The sequence below is a fragment of the Colobus angolensis genome, unplaced genomic scaffold, assembly GCF_000951035.1.
Source record: "Colobus angolensis palliatus isolate OR3802 unplaced genomic scaffold, Cang.pa_1.0 Scaffold23, whole genome shotgun sequence".
Lineage (NCBI taxonomy): Eukaryota > Metazoa > Chordata > Mammalia > Primates > Cercopithecidae > Colobus > Colobus angolensis.
This window is the reverse complement of record NW_012115488.1, coordinates 10,156,572-10,171,453: the sequence shown is the minus strand read 5'-3', so window position 1 is coordinate 10,171,453 and position 14,882 is coordinate 10,156,572. Positions and strand designations below refer to the sequence as shown.

At 39.4% G+C, this 14,882-nt stretch overlaps 1 pseudogene; it reads right to left on the bottom strand.

The window, feature by feature from the left end:
• Window positions 1-5,433: 5,433 nt before the first annotated feature.
• Window positions 5,434-13,663, bottom strand: LOC105513453 (annotated as a pseudogene).
• Between the last annotated feature and the right edge of the window lie 1,219 nt (window positions 13,664-14,882).

The following is a 14,882-nucleotide window of genomic DNA, read 5'->3' as shown; positions in this document are numbered from 1 at the left end:
GGTAGTAAGCAAGTAAAAATATAAATGCAAATTACATGATCAGGTAATGAGAAGTGCCATCACAAAAACTTAAACAAGTAGGGTAAAGTAACAGGGAAAAGCAAGAGGGGTGACTCCCTTGAGGTAACATTTGCATAGCCAAGAAATGAAATGAAAAGATAAACAAAAATCTGGGGGAAGAGGGTTCAGGGCAAAAGAAATAAGCAGATAACTCTTCAGCCAGATAAGCTTGGCATGGTCTTGAACATAGCAAAGTCAGGGTATCTAGAGCAACATGAACAAAGGGGAGGGTTAGAGAAGACAAGCTCAATGAGAGAGGACTTCATGGCCACTGTGAGAGCTCTGGCTTTTACCATGAGTGAAGGAGGAACCACTGGGTTGTGTTGGGGTAGGAGTGGCATGGTTGACTCTGCCTGTTACTTAGGAAAAAGACAAAAGCAGCTGCTCAACTTTTTAATCTCACAGGCACTTTACACCTAAAACTTACTGAGGACTCCAAAGAGCTTTCCTTTAACTGGGTTATATGTATAAATATTTACTATATCTCAGTCTATTTAGTAAGAATGTTTTTAAATATCTGTGTATTCATTTTAAAGTAATAATGATCCATTACAAAATAAGATAAATAACATATTTTTAAAATAAGCATATTTTCAAGCCAAAAAAACTTGATGGAAGAGTAGCATTGCTTTACAGCTTTGCAAATTTCATTAATGTCTGGCCTCATAGAAGATAGTTGGAGTTTCAAATCTTCTGCATTAAATTTATGCTATACGATGTTTTGGTTAAAGCATATTAAGAAAATCCAACCTTACACAAGAATGTAATCAAAAAAGGAGTGAGTATTTCAATAAACTTTTCAGATAATTTTGCATATTCTTCTTTGATATTATACCAAAACTTAACAAGTACTAGTTTCTTAAAGGTTATTTTCAAACCACGTTAATAAACCTCGCCTACTCTGTTTCAAAAAGATCCATTGGTCTATTCTGTGCTGTTTGTTTGTATGTTTGTTTGTTTGTTTGTTTTTAGATGGGTTCCCACTGTGTTGCCCAGGCTGATCTCAAACTCCTGGGCTCAAGCTATGCTCCCATCTCAGCCTCCCAAGTAGCTGGGACTATCCAGCTATTCTGCTCTTTGAATGGATACTTTTCCATACATGATCTCTTAACATTATGCATTGGTCATTTGAAAAAATTCTTGATTCATTGAGTTATGCAGATTCTCCAAACTTGCAAATATTTCTTTACATAATATCAAAAATCATATTCATTAATAGCACTTCTAATATCAATTAAAAAGTTCTTAGGTAATGAAAATCTCTCAAGCACATACAAGTTTTCCAAAATTTGAATTTTCACTTAAAAACTTTATCATCAGCAACAGATGCTGTAAATTGCTTTCCATGAACTGTTAGGCTTATTTTATTCATTTTTAAGAAAGTGTCTGCCAAATGTCCAAATCTGAATAACTATTGTTTTTTGTCAGTTTTTCATTCAAGTAAATAGGTGTTTCATGAAAAAAAGTAGATAGTTTAGTTTTTGTCTAAAGCAACTGCACATTGTGTTCCTTCCAGACAGCCACCATATGTCAGTAGGCAACAGATATGCTTTCTGCATACTTCCCACATCATCATACAGAGTATTAAAAAGTTGTATTATCAAGAGAGAACAAATCACAGTTTTTGCTGCTTTACCAAGGACATCCTTAAGTGAAATTGCATTTTTTTGGTGGATTGTTAATGAAGTACATTTTGACTGCTAGTAGACTTTGGTGCCACTGGCTTGATTTGTGATAATGCACTAGCAATTTACTCACCAATACCTTTGCACCAACAACACAAATGTCAGTAAGAGTGAAAAATAGCAGATCCTCATATAGTTAAGAAATTAGATTTGACCTCATGTACCCCAAGAAAGGGTCCTGGGGACCCCCAGGGATCTATGGGACACACTATGAGAGCTTGAACTATAAGGAACTTAGATGGACTGTAGAGAGACAAGTTGGAAGTCCATTGCCATAATCCAGGCAAGGAATGTGGGTTGACAAAGCCTGGGTGATAGCAGTGAAGTGAGTAAGAAGTGGTCAGATTCTGGAACCAACAGGAATTTCAGCTACATTAGATATAGTCAAGAATGATTAAGAGATTTAAGGGCTAAGCAAATTAAAGGATGATTCTGCTATTTACTGAGATAAGGGAAATACTTAAATAAAAAATTGAAGATTTGTTTTTCAGATATGTTAAATTTGAAATATCTATAACATATCCAAGATGAGATTTTTAAAAACGGGCAGTTAGACTGCAAGTCTAGAGTTCAAAAAAAAAGTCTGAACAGAAGATACGAAGATATTAGTTGCATAAGTTGACCACACAAAACATTCTAACCTAAAGATAACTACATAAACTGACCACAGAAAATCTTCTCTAGGCCTTTATGAAGATTGGTTCTGCAGCCTTAGTAGGCACCATAGTCATCAAGCAGACTTCAAAAACTGTTATCATGCATAATGTGGCAAGGTAATCTGTTGAGATGATTCACGCACTCTTCCTTTTTTTTTTTTTGAGACGGAGTCTCGCTCTATCACCCAGGCTTGAGTGCAGTGGCACAATCTCGGCTCACTACAACCTCCACCTCCTGGATTCACACCATTCTCCTGCCTCAGCCTCCCGAGTAGCTGGGATTACAGGCACCCACCACCACACCCGGCTAATTTTTTTGTATTTTTAGTAGAGATGGGTTTTCACCATGTTAGCCAGGATGGTCTCGATCTCCTGACCTCGTGATCTGCCCGCCTCCGCCTCCTAAAGTGCTGGGATTACAGGTGTGAGCCACCACTCCCGGCCTCTTGCTTCTTTAATGACACAAAAAAATGAACAATGTTGCCCTCTTCCTCCAACAAGAGAGCAAACTAACCTGAAAATCTTGGAGGCCTGGAGGCTCTCTTGCCAAAGTTAACAGGCCTTGATTTGGAAAAGCCTCTGCTTACAAAAGCAATAGAGTCTGGAGAGAGGTGTGGAGTTGATGGATAGGAAGTAGCCCTAACTGGGAGAAAGAGGATGGCTTCCCTGAGACACAATGAAGGAGATGGTTTTAAAGTGAGCTTTAGGAGATGAGTTGGCAGGCTCTTCACTCGCCAGAATGCTCTTTTCCCAAATATTCACAGGGCTGGTTCCACTCTTCGTCTAATCCTCTGCTCACGCTCCTGGAGGCTTTTCCTGACCTCTGTCTAAAATAGCCACCTCTAACACCCCATCATCACCTTATATTCCCTTTGTTTTTTATTATTTTGGGGTTGTTTGTTTTGTTTTGTTTTTGGTGCTTGTTTTATTTGTTTTTGAGACAGAGTCTTGCTCTGTCAACTAGGCTGGAGTTGCAGTGGCGTGATCACAGGTCACTGCAACCTCCACCTCCCAGGTTCAAGTGATTCTTCTGCCTCGGCCTCCCAAGTAGCTGAGACTACAGGTGTGTGCCACCACGCCTGGCTAATTTTTGTGTTTTTGGTAGAGACAGGATTTTGCCATGTTGGCCGGGCTGGTCTCAAACTGCTGACCTCAAGTTATCTGCCCACTTCAGCCTCCCAAAGTGCTGTGATTACAAGCATAAGCCACCATGCCAGGGCTGGTTTTTGTTACTTTCTAATGATAATCTCAAACTGAATTTTATCACAGATATATTGTACCTACTTACTTACATACTTATTTATATAGAGACTTATTGTTATTCTCCCTCACTAGAATTTATGCCTTTCAAGGGAGGCATTTTTTTTAATCTTTCTGTACCTAGTGCACAGTAATGAATCAATAAATATTCGTTAAATGATTAGTTTTCCATTTGCTTTTGAAAGATATGAAAGATGTAAACATTGACAGGGCCACCCAAAAATTTAACTTTTGAGATTTAAAATTTGTTATTAAATATTGTAAACATATTAAACAATTTATAAAGCATGCATTAGGTGAAAAGAATAAAGAGAACAACCACATATCACTAGTTAGCTTAAAAATGGAACATTGCAAGAACTTTGAAGGCTTTTGTGAGCCCCTTCCTGTAACCCACAGGTAATCACCACCAGAAATTTTTGTATTTATTAGCTACTTGCTATTCTTTATAATTTTATGTTTGTATCTCTTTAAAATATTACTTACTTTTGCCTGATTCTAACTTTACATAAATCAACCATATCCTCTGTATTTTTCGACTTGTTTCTTTGGCTCAATATCACTTGCGAGATGAGTTCATGCTGGTCCCTTCAGTGCTACTGCTTCATAGTATTCCACTGTATGAAAGGTACAATACAGTCATCTAATGTCTTGTTGCAGGATGTTTGTTTCCAACTTTTTTTGTTACTACATACAATGCCGCCATGAAATTCTTGTACACATTTCCTAACAAACATGCTCAAGAGTTGCTCTAATCTATATGCCACTGAGAGGAACTTGGGAGTCACAGAGCATGTGTATATTGAAGTTCACAGAATGCCAAATGCCGAAATGTTTTCCAAAGTGCATGTATCCAGGCTGCTACACACCAGGATGACTTGACCTGTTTGTAAAATATTGAAATAATTCCACACTTGATAAACAACTGCTGCCCTAAGTCTCTGGAGGATCCCCTTTCAATTGCTATGTCCACAGGGTAACCTACACTATCCCAGCTTTCCTGGGACTGAGAGGGTTTCTAGGACAAGACATTTCAGTTTTAAGCCAGAAAAGTTAAAACAGGACAAGTTGGTCATCACACCTAGCCAGCCTCTTAGCCAACAGAGACTTTCTCACAATTCAGTAACTAAAACATTAATGCCTGACACAGTGGTTAAGCGTTGTGAGCATTGCGTGTGGTTGCACCTGCTTATATTCCCACTGACAGCTTATGTGTTTCATTACTCCCTTTCTTTATCATCACTTGTTATAGCCCTAATTTTTATTTTTTGTTATGTAGTGAGTATAAACTATTATCTCATTGTCATATTAATTTTTTATCTGACTATATTGAAATTTTTGAATAGTCTGGAATCACTTTCCCTACCTAGTCATATCACCCACTTTTGAATGTGGTGAAGAATTTTCATGAAGCCACATGAGTAGCCAACTATCCTACAAAAATATGATCAACCACATTTTGACTATATTGACAAGATATTGATTGGTTACATTTTGAAGAAAACATACAATACAAAATACAAGAAAAAGTTGGTTCTGTCCCCTCCCACTATCCCCCCTACCCAGCCACCCCCAAATACTCATCATGATTTGGTCAGAACTGGGCTCAGAGCCAGAGGTCAGGGTGACCAAGGGTGGAGGAGTTGTAGGCAACGGGTTTGTGGCTGCCACAATAATGCTGTGATAATGCTGTGGTTTCCCAGAGGGGAGCATGTGGCTACAACTAGCAAAAGAAAAGTGGGAAAGCAGTAGGAAGAGGAGGAAGTGGGAAGAGCAGAAGATCATATATATTTTAAAAGTGACTTAAGACTTAAAGTTGAATTAGCATTTGTACAGAAAGGTACAGGTGAAATAACTCACTACGGCCTATGACCAAAATTATATGTAGAAATCATGGTGGACTTCTACTTCTACCCCCTACCCAAGAGGTGGCCCAAGTCGTTAAGTACGATTGGTTAGAGTGGATTCCAGGTCATTAAGGTGGAGAAGGTAGGGGCAGTGGCAGGCAAGGGGGGCTCCATTGCTGCAACACTGGCTGGGGCTGGCCGGCTGGTTCTCCTGGAGGTCCCACACCTTGGTTTCTGTCTGGAGCACCAGCTGCATTCTGGGGCCTGTTCTTCGGAAGCTTCTCAGCTATTACCATGAGAATTTCATTCACATTCATTGCAGCCTTTGCTGATGTCTCCATGAACAGCCAACTGTTGTTGTCTGCATAGGCTTGTGCTTCCTGGAATTCCAGGGCTCTCTTGCTGGCCAGGTCTGCCTTGTTACCCGTGAGTGGAAGGACCATGTTGGGGCTGGCCTGCCTCGGCAGCTCCTTCACCCAGTTCTTATCTCCAGCAAATGTATCTGTACTGGTGATGTCATAGACCACGATGGCAGCCTGGGCTCCCCAAGAGTACATGGCGGCCAAGCTGTGATACCACTCCTGTCCAACCATGTTCCAGATCTCGAACCTAACTGTTGTGTTGTCCAAGCAGACATTCTGTGTGAGGAAGGCTGCTCCAATTGTGCTCTCCTGGTACTCATGAAATTGTCCCGTCACAAGGCAGAGGACAGGCTGGATTTGCCCACTGCAGATCCAGCAGAACAAGCTTAAATAGACAGATCTTATTGGGTCTTGCTGTGCCTCCCCAACTCGCCACTGCTCATCCAGGTGCAGTGGTCCAAAGAGGTGGGAGCAAGGACCAGTGCCCAGTGCTGTGCAAAAAGGCATCTAGTGGGGAGAGGGACCTCCAAGGTGGCTCCAGGATAGTGGCTTTACTTGGGGCCAGGGCTTAGACCAGCTCTGCTTCTCTCCCCAAAGGCAGTGTCCCAGACTTCAGCCTCCTATCATGTTAATTTTCATTTTTATGATGTGGCTGATCAATTTTCATAGAATAATTTGCTACTCATGTGGCTTCATGAAAATTCTTCACCACACCCTAGAAGAGGTGATATGACCAGGTAGGGAAAGTGATTCCAGGCTATTCAAAAATTTCATTTCCTAGTAGCCTTTAAGCTTTGACAAAGTTTCCTATCCTCTCCTAGCTTGGCTTGGAGTAAGTAGAGCACCTAAAATTAGATCATCAAGGCTTATAACCATGAGCGTCTATCACAATGCAAAAAAAAGTAAACTGAGGACCAAAAGTCCTTCCCTGCCTTTTTCCTAGTGTGCAGGCCACACAAGTTTCCTGCATCATACCAAAAAAGAGGGGAGGAACAAACCAATTACAGCCATTACTTAATATCTAGCCAAATTAAGGTGGATAATGAATGCATCAATTTTATTCGATTTAGAAATATAGTAGTATGCTACTCTTGCACCTTCTCATACTGAGCCATATTTATATTCCCTACACTAGACTCATCTGACCACCAAACCAAACATGTTATAATCTGCTCTAAATATGTAATCCATGCAAATTGTCATATTATCCAAAACCTGGATGTTAGTGCAGACTTGAAAGGTAAAGTAAATCCAGAGGCAGTTAGAGACTGAAAAATGAAGTGTCACAGCTGGCCCTCTTCTCTTGTGAAAATGTTTTAATGACATCTTGGAAAAAGGGTTGGGCTCAGTGAAGGTAACTGAGAAAGGCTCCATGTAACTGAGAAAGGTTCCATGAAATTGCCGCATCGGAAAACAAAGCTTTTACCTAATTTCTGTGGCTGACAGGAGGAAGGCATAATTTTAACCTTGGTTAACATTTCTTTGGCTTTTACACTCTATAAAATTGTTCATTCATGATCTTTTATATCTTTTTATGGTGCCTTGTTTATAAGAAGAGGAATTTCTGTAGAAATGTTTGCAATGCATTATTCATAAATATTTTGGTCAATAAGTAGTGATGGTGGAGGCAGCAGAAGGGCTGGAGAATAAGAGGAACTTGGTGATTAGATTTGTTATTTTTTAATCATAGAATCTCTCCATTCAATATGATTTAGAAAATGTGAATAATGATATTTAAGCTATTGGCAGAAACATAAAAACAGTTTTGTAGCTATCTTATTTTAGACTTGTTGAGCAACTAAGTATAATAACTATAAACATGATAAATATGCTGAGTCTAAATAGCTTAGTAACTAAGAGCCCAGTAGCTAAGAGCAGTTCCTGAAACTAGAAACTTTGAAATGCAAGCCTGTCATGGGCTTATGTTGTAAATGAACCTTTACACTCAGAGGTTCTGGAGACATTTATGTCAAGATGTTTCCAAAAGACTCTCAGCATTGACTACCATAACTAGGCTTCCACAACACCACTAAGAATTAGCTTCCTCTTGGGTAATATAATTTAAGAGATTTGGGGAAGAACCATCCAATTCCAAAATATATTCTCACTCATTGTTACAATGTGGGGAATTATATCATTAGACCCTACATAGAACTTGAAAGTATTCGACAAGAGGACTCTACATATTTATTTTTCAAAAGCAACTGTTTTCAGAATATATGACTCAAAAATAATCTAACAGATGAGAAGGGATTATGGGGTGAAAGCTGCATCATCTAACATAAGAGTAAGTTCTCATAAGTTTTCCTTTACACTCCCGTGAAATCAACTGAAGAATTATTAATGAATCAAAGGTAAGACTTACCTTCTTAGTAGCACATTCTGCTTATTCCTACTAATGCATCACTACTCCAACAGCCCTTCTTCCACTTGCCATAGCCAAGTGGTTTCCCTTAACTGCTGCATCTTAAGACTCTCAGTGGAGCCCAGGCAACATCCGACCACTCATTCCCCAAGCCACAAAGATGGACTATTCGGCCTGTGTGTTCTGTACAGGATATCTTAGGCTGCTTCATTTACTAAAGGCAACAAATTTTTTTGCCCAGTATTATTGCTGTTTTTAAAATGTAGATAATATGTCAACAGTAAATGAAATCGGAACAACTAATTAAGAATTAGAAAACCACTTTTGTGATTAAAACCTGAATTACTATTAATGCCGAAAATCTTGGGAATTTTAATGAATAATCTGTCATGTTTTTATGTAGCAGGAAACTTTTGTCATGTTTTTATGTAGCAGGAAAGTTTTAATTTGAAGAAATTAAAAACTGAGGAAAAGCAGCAAATCTCTGTGAACACAGAATCATAAAAACCTAGGTCTGGCAAGGAAACTCCTTTTCTATTTAGATGTGCTTCATACAAATCAGTTCCCAATAATATTGCGTGGAAAAAATATCTGTGTTATACAAGGCAGGAGGATTGTGAAGCTACTGTTATCTGTGGTTATACACACAGAGAGATGTGCACACGTAGACACATAGAAAAATAAATGTCCCCCTATGAAGGGAAGAAATAAATCAAGAAATTTGTATTTTAAAAAACTGAAAGAATCAACAAAATAACATACGTAGAATGAACACTGAGGAAAATAAAGGATTTGGCAAGAATCTAATTAGCCATATCAACCGAGAGAGGTTTGGGTTAGTTTTAGTAAACACAGAGTGGTTTCTGAGTAGAAAGCAAATAACTGCACTGAGGTACTGTTCTAATCACATTTGTTCTAACATTGACCTTATAATAATTAAAAATTGATGCTTGCAACATAATACAGCTGTGCAATCATATTTAAACCTAATCATTTCATAGACAGAGGAAAGTTGTACAAAAAGGTCAAAAACACTTTAATTTCATGACAGTAAATTTACTCTTTATTCCCAAAGTGAAAATGTCTAATTTCTAAAAGAGCAAACCAATAATTACTTATTATAAAGCTATTTTAGTCAATACTTAATTTTGCTATATTGATTAGTGTTTAGACATTTAAAATGTACCCTACAGCAAGAATATGTGTTTACAATATGATTCTCCCTACTGATGTTTGTAAGTATTACAGATATTGATTTAAGACATGTCTCAAAAATGCCAAACTTAATAGTAATCATATAAAAAAAAACTGACTCTTAAAATTGGAATTTAACTTTAAAAATTTGAATACCAGTGTCCTTAAAGATCTCTTTGTATCATGATCACCAATTCTGCCATTAAATACTTTAACCATGAGTGCTCAATTAAACTACATTATAAACTCTATCCATCCCAAAAGTAACAGAGAGAAAAAAAATAAATGATCAATTTTACCGTTCACAACTGGAACAAAATGTTTTCTCTCTATTTTATGTACTTCTGATTGTAAAATAAAGACTGGGATATTATTTCCCCCTTAACTTGTATTCTGTGTAACTTAGAGCTCCTTGCAATAAAACAAAATGATGCTTCATCAGGATGATACTGGGAGTACCAAGGCAATTTACAAACATTAAGTCTGAGAACATCACTGTGAGGGAGGTATTAATATAACACTTCTCTCTTGAGGAGTTCAATGCACTTTACATAACGTTATTTTATTAACTCTTCCTTGAGCTGGGCAAAAAGGCTAAGAATTGTCTAACCATTTACCTCACTCACATGCAAGCGTAAAAAGAACAGAAGAGACGGTTCAACACAACCACGTCTTTTAAATTCACTTTCACTTCTAATCTGAAATTATGACTAAAGATAAAGCCAAGTAAGTCACTCAATATATTTGGTTTCTACTAATATTGATTTTGAACAGGTATCAATTTTATAAATATAAATTCAGAATTATATATTTGAAAGATAATTAATCCCAGTAATTCTTAAGCAATAATTGCTTTTGAAGGTGGAAAAATGGACAGTAATAACTTTTCCCTCTATTATAATATACTAAAGACTCCAAAACCACATTGTAATTCTGTGGACAAGCTTCACAACATCCTTAAGTAAATCTACACATTTCTTAGCAAGAGTACAACTATGCACACATGAAGACAGCCAGAAGAGATATATAAAGTGAAAGATATAGAAATGCTGGTGATATCTAATGGTTCTTGCCAAGTGTCAGTCACTATTCTAAGGAATCTACATGTATTCACTCATTTAATCCTAATAACTCTGAGATGGTCAGCATTTTCATCATTTTATAGACAAAAAAATTGAGGCTCAGGAAGTTGTTAGTCCTAGGTCACAGAGCTATAAAGTGGCAGAGCTGAGATGCAGACACAGAATATATGAGTCCACAGTCCATGCTCCCAACCCACGTTCTAGAAAAGTTGTCCCCACACATCCCTGATCATGGAATTCCAAATCCACAATCATAATTTTTTCCACTCCAAATGTAACATTTCCCACCTCACAGTCTACCTCACAGTAATCACAGAACAACTGCTCAATTTTATGTATCTTACTTTCAAAATATGATACTTGTATTTAGAAAATGGTCACAGGGAGGCAGTATAATATAGTCTGGAGTACAGACCTCAGGATCAGACAGATCTAACAGGCTACCCCTAGACAAGTTATTTCTATCCAAGCTAAACAATATAGGTGGTGGAACCTACCTCCTGATGCTGTAGAGAGAATTAAACAAGTTAATACAACGTATTTAACATACGCCTTACTATGCCTTCTACATAGTAAGCATTCAACAACTGTTGCTACTATAAGTTAGTATAAACTTATTTAAGCCATCCTCAGAATTCTGAAACTCCAAATTAGCACTGAATTTAGTGTATCTCAATGCTGGTGTCAATAGAACTGAACTGATTTTTTCATCAAATATATGTTCTAGCCACTGGCCATGATCTCATTTAATCCTCAAAAGAAACCTATGATTTGTGTTTTTATGCCCACTTACAGGAAAATAAGCCTTGAGATTGTAAGTAACATCCATAACCATGCCAGTAATAATTAGATGATTAATCAATTAACTGCATGGATCCCACAAAGCAGGTTAAAAAGTAACCAATAAGCAAGGAAATTATTTGAAAAAGTCCTCTCTCATAAAATTATAGAACTAAAAATTCCTAGACTGAAGTTCACCTTGTTTAGCCTTTGCTATAATTAGAGCAAAGCTGTGCCCAGAGAAAGTAGTTAGAACAGAGATAATCAAAAGGAAAAATACTACCCAAAAATACACATGCCACCCCCTGCCCCGACCCTATTTCCAGTATACACAAGGCACTTCTGATTCTTCCATCATCAGAAGCACTGAAGAAAATAGCAAGGGCCAAGGTCAGGGTAGGAGGCTTCAGAGTTGGACACTATTACATGGGAAACAGGCAAGAAGTCTGCACTTGGGGACTGGTGCTTCAGCCAGAGTGAGGTACGAGATTGTAGATCGTAAAGTATATTTGCCTCAAATCAGCCTCACCTGCACCCAAACATCCTGTAAAGGTCAGCTTCTGGCCTATTCACAGAAATCTGCAGAAAAAGAGAAAATGCATTACATTAGTCTTTTGCTGACCAAGCTTCCTTGACCCTTAACCTACCAGCATTACCTAAATTGGAAATGTCTTAGTTACACAAAACAAAAATAGTTCCTGCTGAATTAGGACATTATTTCCTCATTCCCTCTATTTAATGTAAAAGAAATATTTTTGTCATCTGCATAATGACCTGCTGCATATAGAAAGACAATTATTTATGATTTTCACTTTTAAAAAGTGATTCTGAATTATGATATATAATAATCATGTGAAAACATGATTGCAAATAAGATTTAAGTGAAAGAATGGAATCTCCACTTTCATCAGCCAACGTATAAACCAATATGGAGGAGGTGGCAGATACAAAATAATCATATATAAAGAGAGACACAAGCTCAATGATAAGGGTCTGCTTACACAGGCACAGAAAGTAGTGGGAAACAATCTTCAGCCCATATGTTACAAGAAATAGAATTTTTAAAAATTCACATTATCCCAAGAATATGTAAGATCTTATGTTCCATTATCAACTAGCAGGTAGCACCCAACCTAGTCATTTCTTCTATACTTAGAATCAGTGGCCTCTTTCAATAACTCATTCTAGCTTTTAGTAATTGTCATGTAAAGGTAAGCTTTTCTTTTATCTAACTTCAGTCATTTACAAATATGATTGAAAAACCTGGAATGATGCTCCACACATGCAGAATACTTCATATACCCTTGTGGATGGGATGTTGATTTCAGTCTATTTCTCCTCAGTGGAGACAGGAGAAGTGCTTAGACAGAAACATTGACAAAATGGTTAGAGATAAGAGGAAGTTGATCAGGGACAAATGCAGAGTCGAACCGGGGAAGAAAACAATGTGGAATGACTCACTGTGCCCCAGAACAGTCGATCTGTTTTAGAAGACACAGCCAGCCACCAACAAAATGTGAGTTGTAAAGCAGAACATGCTCAAGCATGCGCTCAGAAGATCTACCGCTGCCTTTCCACTCACTTCCACGCAGATAAATCGATCAATCCATCTCTCTCTCTAACCCTGGCCTCTGTGCAGAGTTCCAGTTCTACTTAAACGATTGTAAAATTGAACTGGGTGGACAGGATATTCTTTCCCGTGACTCACTCTGTCCTTCCTCCACAGCTTTACTGCTGGTATGAAGGCATCCTGCCCGTCCGAAAAAAAAAAAAACAGAGAACCCTGGGGAACAGGGTCAGAAGCTCACTGGGAAAATTAAGGTAGGTGATTGGTAAACAGCAGGACACCTTCTGAAAGAATGGACTTGCCTTTTATTCCCTACAATAAAAGCCCAAGAAAGGGGTTAAATTTGGATGCCCTGGCAGCACCTCAAACTTAACATTTCTAAAATTAAACTTCTCCAAGAACTAGTTTCTGCTGACTTCCTGTTCGTTAAGGGTACACTTGTTCTCTCCGACTCCAAACATGAGTCATCTTGCTTTATTCCTCTCCCACCCCCACCATATCTAATTAAACACCAAGTTGCATCTATTTTTTTCTTCAGCACTTTTTTGCAACTCTCTGTTGCTCTCTTTTCACATGCTTTACCTCTTATTTGGTTTTGACCCCATATTAGGCCCACTATTCTTCCAAACAATGTGACTGGCTGGTAGTTTCCATTTTGAGTTTAAGCTCTGCCTTGATTAGGTCTGCTCCTTAGCAAAAAGATTCTGTGATACCTGCTTGTCTACTGAACAAAGATGTTGCAAGCTATTTCCAAATGCACCCCAAACTGCCTTTCAGTCTTACCTTCTTCTATTTTCCTGGGCATCAGGCAAGCTAGCTATCATCCTACTCCCCACCATACTCCTACCACTTCCTTTTTCTGAAATACAATCTCTGCACCCTCAGAAACTTCAAGCACGCTGCCCACACAAACGTTAATGCCACAAATTCACCTGTGAATCCTTGTTCAGATATTTTTATTCAAAAAGTCATGTCTAAGACCGAAAAATAAGTATTTTAAGTGTTTTTTAAACTAAAACTCCATGAGTTTCCACGGAAAAAGGTGTTATTGAGAGGTGACAATGTGCTAGCAGCCCTCACCTTCTCGGCCTCGGCGTCCACTCTGGCGGTGCTTGAGGAGCCCTTCAGCCCCCCGGTGCATCGTGGGAGTCCCTCTCAGGGCTGGCTGAGGCCGGAGGCAAGCGGGACCACGTGCGGCACGCGCGGGCCAGTGCGAGTTCTGGCAGGCGGGGCGCAGGCTCAGTGGGCCCCGCACACCAAGCAGCCAGCCTGCGTTGCCGGTCCAGGGCAGTGAGGGGCTTACCACCCACGCCAGCAGCTGTGGAGGTTGCACTGGGTTCCCCCGCAGTGCCGGCCCAGCGGCGCCGCACTCAAATTCTGGCCCGGCCTTAGCTGCTTCCGCGCGGGGCAGGACTCCGGATCTGCAGCCCGCCATATCTGAGCTCCTGCCCTGGGGTGGGCTCTCGCTGGCCAGAGCCTCCCCGAAGGGCACAGTTCCCCCGCTCCGTGGATCAAGCGCTGAGGAGTGCAGGCCCTGCTCCTGACTGGCGGGCAGCTCCGCCTGCAGCCCCAGTGCAGGATCCACTGAGTGAAGCCAGCTGGGCTCCTGAACCGGATGGGGAGTTGGAGAACTTTTATATCCAGTGGGAGGATGGTATGTGCACCAATCAGCACTCTGTATCTAGCTAACCTAGTGGAGACTTGGAGGACAAGCACTCTGTGACTCTGTGTCTAGCTCAAGGATTGTAAATGCACCAATCAGCACTCTGTGTCTAGCTAAAGGATTGTAAATGCACCAATCAGCACTCTGTGTCTAGCTCAAGGTTTGTGAATACACCAATTGGTACTCTGTATCTAGCTAACTAGCACTCTGTGACTCTGTGTCTAGCTCAAGGATTGTAAACACACCAATCAGCACTCTGTCGAAGCGGACCAATCAGCTCTCTGTGAAATGAAACAATCAGCAGGATGTGGGTGGGGCCAGATAAGGGAATAAAAGCAGGCTGTGCACCAACCAGCTGCCA